At 45.7% G+C, this 11,744-nt stretch overlaps 1 pseudogene; it reads right to left on the reverse strand.

The window, feature by feature from the left end:
* Positions 1 to 694: 694 nt before the first annotated feature.
* Positions 695 to 2,988, reverse strand: LOC133885247 (calmodulin calcium-dependent NAD kinase-like; annotated as a pseudogene).
* Between the last annotated feature and the right edge of the window lie 8,756 nt (positions 2,989 to 11,744).

Genomic DNA, 11,744 nt, shown 5'->3' on the forward strand with positions numbered 1-11,744 from the left:
ATACCCCTTATGATCATAAAATTTAGGATCTAGGGGAGCAATCCTCCTGTTAAATTACGTTTATCTGACAATAATGGAAAAACATTATGAAGCTCTAAAAAAATAGGATTCTTGCTAATACACTGATCATAAGAGTGCTCAAGGGTTAATGAGGCATGACATAAAAAATTATTGGAGCCTTTCTGATTCACTTTGTTACGTCATTTTTTTCTACGATGATCAACAACGCAGAATGAGAAGTGAAAATATGTGCATCCATAAAAGAAAGTTAGTGAGATACTAAAATAAGAACTACATTTATGCTGCTAACATTATGTCAAGATCATCAAAGTTTTAAAGTAAAGTCTTAAATAATGGATGTGAGGTTAATGTTGAAGCTGTTAGAAGGTTTCTATCAGTCCTAAATTGTGTTTTCACTCTCCATCCTAATAATGTAATTTATGTCCTTATTATGAGAAGTAATTTTCTTGTGTTTCTCTACGTTATACTCTTATGAATTATTTGGAAAATACTAAGTAAATTATTAACTCTATTGACTTCACTTTAAAATCAAATATTTATGAGTTCATCGAAATTATGACATTAATACTCATGCCACATTTTGAGACAAAGAATAAAACATCTTATTAAAAAAAAGGAAATATTTTATTATGTGAGACATACTCTATAGCTAAATTTATTAGTTATGCATGTATTATGAAAGTATGTACGACTTGAGCTGCGAGTTCACTCGCACGGCTCTCCCGGATATGATCGCTCGTCTGCCACGCAGCCGCTCGCGCTCCTTTAACTGGTGTCAAACGCATGGCTGCGTGCAGTTGCACCGCGTTGAACTCGCGTCAAAGAATCGTGCGTGCTTAGTTACCTGATGCCTCTGACGACGGCGAGGTAGGCGTCGCAGATGATGCCGACGAGCTCGATGCGGTACGGCTTCCTCGCCCTGGGTCCTCCCTTCTGCTCGCCGCCGGTGCCATCCTCCTCGGCGGGCTCCCAGTACTGCTCGATCGTCCCGTCGGCGGCGACATTGTGCCGTCCACGATCACGTCCCGCCCCTCGTTCAGTGCCGTCACCAGCAGCGACGCCGCCGCGTCCGTCGACGATTGATGCGCCTGGATGCAATATGCGTGTGCCGTACGTTGCTCTGGATCAGTGACACATGTCTGTCTATGGCGCGAGCATTATTGCAACAAGAGATCGAGCAGCTCCGACGACGTACCAGCTCGGCAGTCAGCAGCATGCCGTTGCGGTGGCATCGCGATCTGATGGCTTGGTAGAAGACGTCCGACTACTTGAACGCGTCGGCCTCCACGACCACGGTGTTCGCCGCCGCGCCAGTCCAGAACACCCTGCACGCGCGCCGTGGTCAGGTAATGCTACTCATGTTCCCGTGGCTGCACCGGATTTTGGTGAGTGGTTCGATTGGAACGAACGACTTACTCCTTCATGACCTGTTTGAGCACGGTGCTCTTGCCGGCGCCCATGCCGCCTCCCGTCAGGAGCAGGACCAGGCTGCGGTCGCTGTGCGCCGCCGGGACCATCACGTCCGTACCCGGCCGGTTGTCGTAGCAGCTTAATTATCCCGATGGCATTTCAGCTCCTCCATCAGCGTGGAGAAGAGCCTGGTCACCTTCAGCTCTCTTGCCACCCTCTCAAACCTCATTTTCCTGTAATCCAATGAAGAACAGTTAACAATATTTATTCCTCGAGTAGAATTATACTCCTTGATATAAAAACGCACAAATTAATACCTTTTCATGTTCTTGAAAAACAGAAAAAACAAAATTATGCTAGTAATATGTCCGTGCACATTTTTTTGTCGAATCAGTCAACGGTTGTTACCTAGTGGCCTCCATCACCATTCTTCTGAGTTTTCTTCTAGGCTGCTCTGATGTTAGAACCTAGGCAAGCGAACCGAACATTAGCATACATGGTATACATGAACAACTCAGTGATCACAAAGCAGAACGTGCTCGATTCTCCAGTGCACAGTTTTATTCTTGCAATTCCGGTCGATTGATACCTGCGTGATCACGTGGGTTGCACATTTCCAGTGGAAGGAGAAGTAGCCAAGAATGCATTTATCTAGCTCCTCGATCAGCTTCACGAGCAAGGCGTCCGGGTTCTTGTTATGGAAGAAGGCGAGTAAATTCTGTTCATAGCCCTCGTTCTTCTTCAGATAATTGTACGCAACGAAGAGGAAAATTCCCGATCAGTTAAAATGACACCAGCCGCATCCATGGTAACAGACATACTCGACTATTAACATTCAGAATATTAAAGAAAATTAAAGAAAAAGGCTTGCAATAATTGTTATGTTAGTTACTGTCATGCGTCGGTTAGCTTAGTTGGTTAGCTAGTCATTTAGGAGTATACTTCAGTCAGAAGTTTCGGTTGTCAGTTAGGCTGTTGAGCATTGGCCGGGGTAGTGCTGGTCATGCGCGTCAGGTGCGGCTCCGATCTGGCGTTCGTGGGATGGCACGAACATCATGCCGATTGATGCTCTGCAAGATCTCTTTGTTTTGCAAATAGATAGACGATAAGCTCAGAAACGCTGCAAGCAGTTCGGCAGCACAAAACAGCCGAGCCATCGTCCGGCAGCATAAATAGTCTCTGAACTCTGAACTTCTTCAGTTTTTGGAACTTTCAGTTCACTGTTCATCATCTTGCCGGATTTCGGTCAGACAGAAACGTGAGTGAGAGAGATGGAGCAGAGAGCTTAGCTGATTCCAACAAAATTCCTTGCATCATATCCTAATTCGTATGCATGCCATGAAATCTTTTCCACAAGATCGAAAATGCAAAACACCGTTGGTTGAGGTTGACAATGTAAGAAGCATTAACTCGGAGAAAAATAGCAGCCGGGAAACGGTGGGGGGTCGGAGATGTGCGTACGTACGTACCAACATAGTGCGCCAACGTCTGGGTCTTGTGGACGCGGCCGCCGCCGGACACCAGCAGCAGCAGCACCACCCTTGCGCTGTCCTTCATAGTCCTTCGTCCCTTCCCCCGGCCGTCCGTCGATCGGCGTCAAACGGCTGAAGCGATCGGGCAGAACTGCGCGTAAGACGAGCCCATCGATCTATCGCCTGCAGGAACTTTTACGCGGCAACATTGCTTGCGAGGCCGCCTCGGGGGAAATGGTGAGATGCAAGCCTGAGGCCAGAATCGAAAGAGATGAGAGAGGAGAGACGGAGCGAGGGATCCAAACGGTGCGGAGGTGGGAACTGATAGGAAACCTAGCAGGTTACGTATTGAAGTGGGTCCGTCTCAAATCCTAGTAGAATTGGAGTCCAACTCTTAGGAGTTTTTGGTTCTTTATATACGGGGGAAGACCCCTCATTGTAATACACAGAAAACAGATGAATAAAGAATAGACAGCTTTTTCCCTACGCTTGTTTCTTCTTTTGCAATTGTTCTCTTGAGGGATTGCTGGACTACACCCGCTAGCAATGGTTTCTCAACACGTTATCAGCACGAAGCTCTGCCGGAGATCAAGCTAGCGGAACGAATCTGCCTACGACCGATCTGCATTGCATCGACATCGTCGTCAAGCGGGCAGGTCTTTGGCCTAGCCTATATGCCCTACGCGGCATGAATCATTCGCAAGGATGAAAAGTACGATCTACTTAGTACGTATACTCGTTGCTGCTGTTTACTTGCGTCAAAATAGATCTTAATCGCATGAACAGTTGTAAATTCGTACGAACAGTAGCGAGTACCATATGAATCGTCGCTGTGTAGAATCGAATTATGATCTGTAACTAGCACGATGAACAACAACAAAGCGAGTTGGATCTGTACAGCATCCCAGCGTGAACAGTAACATTACGTGAATTGGTGGGGCCTGCAGCTGCTGACCACCATGCTGCTGACCGGCAAACCGGCGGTTTTCCCCCTGCAAGAAACCGCGGTGGCTCGAAGGCCATCGCCACGCATCGAAAAAAGGGGGAAAACGGCGCTGCCCGAAGTGGCACCACCGCCGCTGCGCCGGCCGACTGCAACCACCGCTTGTCGTGCGCCCGAAGCCGGCCCGTCTGACCTCCGCTCGAAGCAGCGCGCCGCTGTAGCCCGTCGGTCAACCGCGCCGCCACCGCTCCCGCACGAGCGCTGCCCGACTGAGTGGCGGCTAGGGTTTGGAAACCCTAGCCACCCCCATATATAGAGCAGGCGAGTGGGCAATTGGGCCGGCCTGGCCCAAAGGATAAGCAGGCCAGCCCAATAAGATGAAAAAACAGAAAAAAAAAGGAAGGGCGAAAAAAGAAAAAAATTAGAAATTTTGCATTCAGGCCCCTGGTTGTTCTGAAAATTATCCAGAGACTTTGATTTTGCAAATTAGACCCTATGGTTTCTGAAAATTACGCAAATTTTGGAATTTTGCGTATAAACCCTTGGTCTTTATGGAGAATCCTGAAATATTTTTTCCTACATGAAAGTATCTCTAGAATTTGAATTTTGCATTTATTTTTGCAATTATGCAGTATTTATTTCTATGTTATTTTTGCATTTAAATTGCCTAAAATGCATTTAAATTCAGTAAAATTCACATAATAGCATAGAAAATATCAGAAAATTGCAGCAATCCAATTTAGCAACATGAAGCAACTTTACTGGTAGTAATACTTGCATCATCAAAATATAAAGATGGCTGGCATCACGAACAAAGGAGTTCGCTGAGCTGAGTGCAGACGGCCGCAACTATTTCACTTGGGTGTTGGATGTTCGGATTGTACTTGGAGCGATAAAAGCTCTGCATTGCCATTGGCCTAGGAACAAGTAGTGCAATGGTTTCCACGGAGGATGAGAATGATCAGGCACTTCATTTTCTCCGCCATCATCTCTCTCCCACTTTGAAGGATGAGTACATGGCAATGACCAGCGCTAAAGCACTATGGGACGCACTGCAGGAGCGTTTTGAGCGTCTTAAGTACACCATCAAGCCTCTAGCAGAGCAAGAATGGGTTCGGCTCCGTTTCTGTGACTTTAAGCATGTCAGAGAGTACAACTCCGCGCTGCACCGTATATGCACACTACTGTGTCTCTGTGGGAAAGAGATCACAGAAGAGGAGAAAATTAAGAAGACTCTCTCCACTTTCCACCCGAATGCAGCAAAATCCGCACGCAATCACCGTCAATCAAATTACAAGAAGTATTCTTAATTGATTGATGTGTTGCAACTCCATGAAGTTCATGATGAAGTCATAAATAAGAACTTCTTATCCCAGCCGCAAGGGAAGAGCAGTGGTCTAGAAGTCAATCACAGCTCTTTCAAAGCGCGCAAGATCCGCAATAAGAAGCGGGAAAAGGGAGGAAAGAAAGTGGTGACAGGCAAAGTTAAGCCTAGTGATGTAATGGCAAGACAAAGAAAGAAGTCAAGCCTTATAGTGAGCGGAACCAGACATGCTATAAGTGCGGTGTTTAGGGCCATTGGTCCCGAATCTGCAAAGCATCAAAGCATGTTGTGGAAGCATTCCGAAAGAAGAAGAAAGAGCAGCCAGAAGCACACCTCACCATTGCAGTGGGGATGGAAGTGGACAAGGTATCCGCAATAGAAAGGGAAGCATCTCACATGGAAGTTGATGATGCTCCCACACTGGCAGTAAAAGACCTCCTAATGAATGATGCAGAGGCCCCTTACTTTGCTCTACTCCATTGCCATAGAAGATGCCATGAAGGATGAAGTAGAAAAGAAAGCCATTGAAAAGGAAGTGGCCGAATATTTCGCAGACTCTATCTAGAATTAGAGTAATTAGCCATTCAATTAGTTGCTGAATTTAGAAGGATTGAATGAATGAATGAAAGCTCAAGAAGAGCAAGTTTAGCTACAAACAATATTTTTCGGTATAGAATAAGTGTGACGCCCGAATGGAGGAAGTGTGTATTGTGGATAGTGGAACCACAAAAACAATCTTAAGAGAAAAGAAGTATTTCCATTCTATCAGAAATAGCTCTGGAAAAGTGATGACTGTCACTGGTAGTGATAAATGCATAGTTAGATCTGGAAGAGCCACAGTCATACTACCTATGGGTACTACTTTGCACATTGAAGAAGCATTGCTCTACCTTGAATCTACAAGGAATCTCTTATGTTTTAAAGACATTCGCGCTAACAGTTTCCATGTAGAAACTGGTGAAAAAGATGATAGGGAGTACCTATACATCACTAAGTGTGATAGTGAAGAAAGAATATTAGAAAAACTTCCCTTCATGAGCAGTGGCTTGTACTACACTCATATTAGGGCATCTGAAGTGTTCACTACCTTAAAGACTGTATTCCGTAGTGCGGAATTATTCTCCCTATGGCATGATAGATTAGGCCACCCTGGTCTTAGAATGATGAGGAGCATAATTACTAACTCACAAGGTCATGACATAAATGTGAAGAATTTTCCGAATCATGAAGATTTTGTATGCCCTGCATGTGCTACCGGGAAATTAATAGTGAGACCATATGTCTTGAAGGTACAGGATGAAATCCCTGCATTCCTGGACAGAATCCAGGGGATATCTGTGGTCCTATTCAGTCAATTTTTGGCCTGTTTTGGTACTTTATGGTGTTAATAGACGCGTCCTCAAAGTGGTCGCATGTATGTTTATTATCTACCCGTAACCACACCTTTGCAAAGTTGATCTCGCAAATCATACAAATCAGGAATAATTTTTTGGATCATCGCGTGAAATCCATCAGAATAGAAAACGCTGGTGAATTTACTTCGAAAGCGTTCCATGATTATTGCACTGGTATGGGGATTAAAGTTGAACATTCTGTACCGCATGTCCACACCCAGAATAGACTAGCCGAAGCACTGATCAAGAGAATAAAGTTCATTGCTAGACCGTTGTTGCAGCACTGTAATTTGCCTGCTATATGTTGGGGACACACAATCTTGCATGCAGTAGCCCTCATTAATTACAGACCCTCCTCCTACAACATCCATTCACCTATGCAACTAGTGCAAGGGGTGATCCCGAAGATTTCCCATTTACGCAAATTTGGATGTTTGGTTTATTTGCCAACACCGCCGCCACAGCGGACTGCTATGGGGCCTTTGCGGAAAGTTGGAATCTATGTCGGTTATGAGACTGCATCCATAATCCGATATTTAGAACCAGCAACTGGAAATCTACATACGGCCCGCTTCGCTGACTGCATTTTTGATGAAAATAATTTTTCGTCATTAGGGGGAGGAAATAAACCCTTAGATGAGAAATGCCGGGAAATTATATGGCAGGCTGAAGGAATTGCGGCACATGATCCTCGCACTAGTGAAGCAAATGATGAAGTACAGAAAATCATCGACTTACAGAAATTAGCAAACAATCTGCCTGATCATTTTTGTGATTTGAAGAGCGTGACTAAGTCGCATGTGCCTGCACACAATGCACCGGAGAGGGTGGAAGTACCAAAAGAAGGTACCCCTCATCTTGTCCTAGGAGCTCCGAAAAATAATAAAAGGACAAGAAATTCGGTTACTCAAGTCCCAAATAGCCGGAGATGTCTGGCGAAAGTGGGAAATGAGAGCTTACCACAGCCGATCACAAAAGTACCCCAAAGGAAAAAGAAGGGGAGCCAGTTGAGACCTGGCGATGGTATGGAACCTCAGAAAGTAGGCATACCAGATTTGAATCTTCCCACGCAGGAAGAAACCAGCGAAAATGCGCGCGCTGAAATTGACGCTGGTAAACTAAAGGCCCTTGCCCCAAATCATGAAGAGCAAGATGAAGAAGCACTGAAAATGCAGCCCATGATGAAATAGCAATAAACTATGTGAATTCAGGGAAACCTGGAATAGAGCAACCACGATAGTTGACACATACTTCGCAAATAAAATTGCCACAGTCATAAATCATGACCCTGAGCCTGCATCGCTCGCTGAATGTAGAATGAGGTCAGATTGGGAAGACTGACAGAAGGCAATAACAGCTGAACTGTTATCCCTGAATAAAAGAGAGGTTTTCGGGCCAGTATGCCGCACACCTCCCCACATCAAACCAGACGGATTTAAGTGGGTTTTTTTGTTCGTAAGAGGAATGAAAGGAATGAAATTGTGAGATACAAAAATACGACTAGTGGCACAAGGTTTCACTCAATCACCATGTGTTGATTATGAAGAAACCTATTCTCCGGTGATGGGCGGAATTACCTTTAGATATTTAATCTCAGTGGCAGTCAACTTAGAGTTGAAAATGAAGTTGATGGATGTTGTGACCACATATCTTTATGAGAGCCTAGATTCGGACATTTATATGAAGGTATCTGAAGGAATACCACTACCGAATCAGGATAGAGGAAATAGACACCTTTATAGCGTACAATTGAAGAAGTCGCTGTATGGGTTGAAACAGTCAGGTAGAATATGGTACAATCATTTGAGTGAATTTCTTAAAAAACGAGGCTACACAAATAGCATAGATTGTGATGGAGCTGGAGTGCCCGATCTTTCGGTGAGAGGGATAACTTCGATTTGTGGAGGAGGTGACTCTCGCGATCCGACTACGAACGAACAGGTCGTGGCGCCTTAGCAATCGCTGAACCAACTCCAAATGGTTATTGACCTTGCTGGTGGCAAGATCAACCTGAACACGAGGTTCTATTCCTGCAAGCAATCGAAGAACAAGCAAGAACAAGATGAAGACAAAACTGAATATCAATCGCTCACGAATTGGGGTTCACAATGGCTGTCCACAGGTGGCCGCTGAGCACAACTGCAGCACAGGACGTTTGCACAATGGCTAAACTTATCAAAGAAAACCCCCAGCAAAAGAGGGGGCGCAGCCCCTGGCTAAATAGGGGGAGGAGGCGTGAGGAAGGTAGGCGCCCAGCCTGCCCACAAGGCAGGGAATAGGCGCCCAAACAGCCACACGCCATCTCCTTGATCCCCTTTCCTGATTTAGGTGGCGCAGCACCTTCCTGGTTATTTCTTGACAAAACTAAAAACACATAGGTGGCCAGCACCTAGACATTATTCTGGGCAGGTTCATCATGAGCATAGATGGCGCATGCACTTAGGAAACTTCTGGTCCTTCATTCTTCAAAATCATCACGAAGTTTAATTCACGTGCACGAGCTCGAGTGAGTGGTCCTGGTGGCGCCTGTGCTGGTTCAGTTGGAGTAGCCATTCCCGTGTCGGGGTTGATGTCCTCATCATCCTCCCCTTATTGAATCGAAGTCGTCCTCGACGACAGCTCCTCATCGTCGCCCGCATATAGTTTCAAATCTGCAACATTAAAACTAGAGGAAACACCATATTCTGCAGGCAGGTCAAGTATATAAGCATTATCATTAATTTTCTTTAACACCTTGAAGGGACCAGCAGCACGTGGCATTATCATTAATTTTCCCCAATTGTAAAAGGGGAGTGTTAGGAAACCTAGTAGGTTAGGTATTGAAGTGGACCCATCTCAAATCCTAGTATGAGTGGAGTCCAACTCTTAGGGGTTTTTGATTCTTTATACATGGGGGGAGACCCCTCATTGTAACACACAGAAAACAGATGAATAAAAAAATAGATAGCTTTTCCCCTACACTTGTTTCTCCTTTTACAATTGTTCTCTTTAGGGATTGCTGAACTATATCTGGTAGCAGCGGTTCCTCAACAGGAACGAGTGCATGCATGGGCCGGCCGGTAGGGAAGTGAAACTCAGCTATACGGTGCGTTCGTTTTCTTTTTTCTTTTCTTTTTTTGGATCGTTCGCGTATCGGCGGTCTAACGAGATCGAGCGACGGTTATTACATGTCTACTTGTCGAGAACTCGGGCATGCATGTCTACAGGTCGAGGATAAATCGTACGAGGCAGCTCACTCGTGTGATCCACATGCTCGAATCCGACGGCCAAGGGCCTCCACGGGACGGGAGGACAAGACGCAAGTGGCAATCAGAAGGCGCAGGAGCCAAGAGACGCGCGCGATACTCGTGTTCAGCTTCAGCTCACCTGAACATACACCACTGTGCAAAGCTATCAGGCGCCCGCCGCAAGGATCTAGCCACTACTCGCATCACAGACTACAATGGGCGCCAACAGCAAATATAGTCTTCGAATGGCTTTCGAGTTTCGAGAGAAACAGAAAATTACCGGCCCTCGCTACCACTACAATTCAGCTTTCACTTGGAGCACTTCACATGCACGGTCCATGTGGCAAGACGTGGAATTTTTTTTTAGCCTTTTTTAAATTAATATTTTAATAATAGCCTGCCGGGACTTATATTTTCAGAAACTGGCCCCTTTGTCGCGCCAAAGACTTTGGCGTGACTCACCACTCCGTCACGCCAAAGACTCTGGCGTGACTCCCGTGCCACGTCGGCGGGCGGTCCGGCCTGTGCCACGTGGCCGTGCCGACGTGGCAGCTCGAGTCGCGCCAGAAGGCGTGGCGCGACTGGAGTCACGCCAGACTCAATGGCGCGACAGAGGCGCATACAGGCGCTCGGCTGTCTCCCCTCGGTCACGCCAAGGGCTCTGGCGTGACTCCAGTCACGCCAAGCCCTTTGGCGTGACCGAGGGCTATACAGACCCGGCGCCGGCCCTTCTCCCACACGCAGCACACATTCTTCCTCAATCGGCCGCGAGCAAGAGAAGGGTTCCAACGCCGGCTCCCCCTCCCCCACCCCATTCTCTACGGATTTGAGCCCGTTTTGAAGAGGATTTGAAGGAAAAGAGAGCTACGAAGGTACCTCCTCCAATCCCCTCAATTTTTTCCCCTTAAATCGGTGTGCATTGCTAGGTTTTGCAATTTTAGGGTTCATAGTTTGATTTGATTGATCTACGAAATTTCAACGTTTCAGCTTAGATTGGTGGTCATTAATCGTGCTATGTATGTGTAGGAACGCATTTGTATCGTGTAGATTTCGTTGCAAGCAATCGGTTGACCGTAGGAAATTAAAATTCGTATATATATATGAAATGTATATGAGGAACACAAGTTTTTGTATTTGTATGCTTGCGGAGGATGTTATGCATTGTAGAGATGTAATGTAGTCGAATAGAAATGTTTAATGTGTAGGTTGTTAACGTGCTATAGCGATGATAAACGTGTAATTTTTGGATGGTTTGTGTAGATGGAACGTATTGTCCGTGTTTTTTATGGTGGCACGGTTAGTTCAACTGGGGAGATCGATAAGATGCGAGAGGAAGTGTTGAAATTTGGGAGCGTTCCTTGCTTCGATGAAATAGTTGCTCGGGTTAGGGAAGTTTTGAAAGTTGATGCGGAAGGGAGTAATGTTACCGTTCGAGAAAAGTTGGATGCTGAAAGTGCATCTAGGCCCCCTAAGTGGGTTTTGGCTTATTGATGACAAAACGATTAAAGAACTAACATGCTTTGCGAGTATTGAACAGGTATAAGCATTAGTTGTGAAGGTAAATGACGTTTGACGCCTGTCGAAACAATTGAAGAATCAACGAATGGTACAAGATAGGGTTTACATTTATTTTACTTTTGAAATTGAGTCTAGGATAGATTTTTTCCTAGATGGATGGATTTAATTGCTTGATTAGTGTCTCAATGCTCAAGAGATCCTTTAGAACCACCCAGTTGAGAGACACATTCACTCACGGACACGAAACTCTTTCTGAAAAACTTCAGAGTCCGGAGTCTCCGAGATAGCCTCCGGCAGAGAGTCTCGGTTACGGTTTAATCTTTTCAAGAAAAAGGCTGGAGTCTCCGGTGTTCACCGGATACTCCGGTAAAATGTTTAGTGTGCAGTCGGAGTCTCCGAGGTAGACTCCAGCAGAGGCTCTCGGTTAGCATTTAA

The sequence above is a fragment of the Phragmites australis genome, chromosome 1, assembly GCF_958298935.1.
Source record: "Phragmites australis chromosome 1, lpPhrAust1.1, whole genome shotgun sequence".
Taxonomy (NCBI): Eukaryota; Viridiplantae; Streptophyta; class Magnoliopsida; order Poales; family Poaceae; genus Phragmites; species Phragmites australis.